Source organism: Lithobates pipiens, unplaced genomic scaffold, assembly GCF_037356315.1.
Source record: "Lithobates pipiens isolate NorthernLeopardFrog02 unplaced genomic scaffold, aLitPip1_a1.2 Scaffold_3, whole genome shotgun sequence".
In the NCBI taxonomy this organism is placed as follows: domain Eukaryota; kingdom Metazoa; phylum Chordata; class Amphibia; order Anura; family Ranidae; genus Lithobates; species Lithobates pipiens.
In genome coordinates, this window is record NW_027507790.1 from 126,292,219 (window position 1) to 126,294,491 (window position 2,273).

The following is a 2,273-nucleotide window of genomic DNA, read 5'->3' on the forward strand; positions in this document are numbered from 1 at the left end:
AACAAACACTTCCTAGGTCTCCCGCCAGCATGTGTGGAGGGATTCACAGCTGTGAGGAAGTGTGGACTTTCTGGATACTGAGACACAGTTTTGCTGAGCTCCTTTGCAGTACCCCTGAAGCAGAGGAGAACCCCAAACTGTAATGTGGGACTGATATAGTGGTGGTGAGCCATGCTCTTGTTTTCAGTGTACCAGGATTATGAACTATTTGCTGAAGAAAACGGTTTTTGTTTATGTGTTTAGAAAGTGCAATAAAAAATTTACTTTTACAAGCAGCTGGCTGGTAATCCCGGGCTCTCCATATCACACTATGTTAATGGTTTCTTCACTGCAGGGAGTGTTGCAGCATGTGCAGTGCTATATGATTGGATGAGCACAATATAAAAAGTACATCTATAGCACACATCGTGGCTTTGTTTGGCATGCTTCATTGGAAAAGTTGATCAACAAAGAAAATAAAGATTTTCAATTAGTTTTATGCAATCCTTAGATTAATATTTTACAGTGACTCAAATGTAAATCAGTTATCAGTCAAGCCCAGTTAAAAGCATGTTTATTACCACATACATTTTATTGGACTAGCTTCTTCTCATAAGATAAATATGTTCCTCCACCACCAGCTTGTACAGTGCAGCCCTCCTTCCTACAGTACGTGTATTTTATCTGTCTATTGACTTTGTGTTGCCTCAGTAATTGAATTATCTCCCGGTAAAATCACTCTTTAGCAATTTATTCCCCTGTTGTGTATATTTGGTTTTGTTCTTTTCAAAAGGTTATCTTTATCTATACAGTCTTTTAAAAACCTATTGCTTTCACAGTCAGTAGTTAAATAATCTTTTAAAATGTATTCCTTTTCTGATCTTGTAATTACATCCTTAAGGCACCTTTCTTGACAATCTAAAACAACTCTGATTTATACCTTCTTTATGTATATACTGTATTTTCCTTGTATCACAACATGTTTGTAAATAAAACCATCATTTATAAAGGTCAGCAGCTTCATATATTATCATATGGAATGGTTCTTAGTCTAAAAAGAACTTAAAATGTTTATAAAGGCAAATAGCTATTCCTGCCAGCCCTTCTCTTCTACTAATTGATCCTACACTGTGTACTTGTGTTTTCAAAATTGTCCCTGTAAATATCTTTTTACAGATTGGTTCCGGGAGGTCACATGAATTCCGGTCACTCTCCTCCCCTGAGTTACAGTGGGAGGGGCCAAGATCCCCCTCTGATGCCAGCTGGGAGGTCACATGAACCACGGTGCTCTCCACTCTGCCCCTCCCACTGTAGCCCTTAAATCAGGGCAGGTTAGTTGCCAGAGGTCACATGACCGCCCAGAACCGATCTGAAAAAATATATTTACATGTACAATTTTGAAAAAAACATGTACACAGTGTAGAATTACTTAGCAGAAGAAAGTGGATTGCCAGCTACTAATAGCAGCAGGAGGGGAGGGGGCAGATTAGACTGCTCACACACACAGGAGCTGACAGGCAGGGATAGAGGGGGAGAGAGGAGAGCAGCAGAATGCCTGTGGCACCTAAACTGACCACAGTATTCATGAATCAGCAGCCATGATTACCGTGGTCAGTTTACATAAGGGAACATAGGAACAGGCAGGATCAGCCAGGTTTTTTACAGCTTAGAGAGGGACAGGTTAGACAGCACAAGCACTGTGCTGTTTAACCTGCTATATGGAGAACAGGATCTCTCTTTTTTTTTTTCTTTAGATACAACCACTTTAATGCTGCTTACACTTTACTTGCTTTACTTGAGGGGGTGGGGAGTTAATGTTTACTATAATTAGCTCCATCTGTACTGTACTAGCAGATCTCATTATGAGTTGTAAACTTGATTTTAACACTGTTCTAACAAAGGGTTAAATATCACAGGGGCTGGTCTTCTGCATTGTATGTCTATGAGGGAAAACTTAGGTATCTCCCTTTTTCAGTGGAGACAAATTGAGTTTCCTCTCATTTTAGATCGTTCAGCTTGCGGTTTGCCAGAGGCCTGCGCCAAACACCTAGAATATCTTTTTTAATTATGTTTAGGTATGCTGTGTAAATGAGAACACATAACAAACATATAGTATGGTTTGCACAAATGTAACTGCAAAAGTGTAAATAAACTTTGAATCTTAAAATAATGCAACACAATGAATGACATTTGCTGTGAATGAAATATTGTGGCTTTTCAATTATTAGTCAGCCCTCTATTGACCAATCTCCTTTCTTTCAAAACCGATGTTATTTATTAACTCATGTACGGAA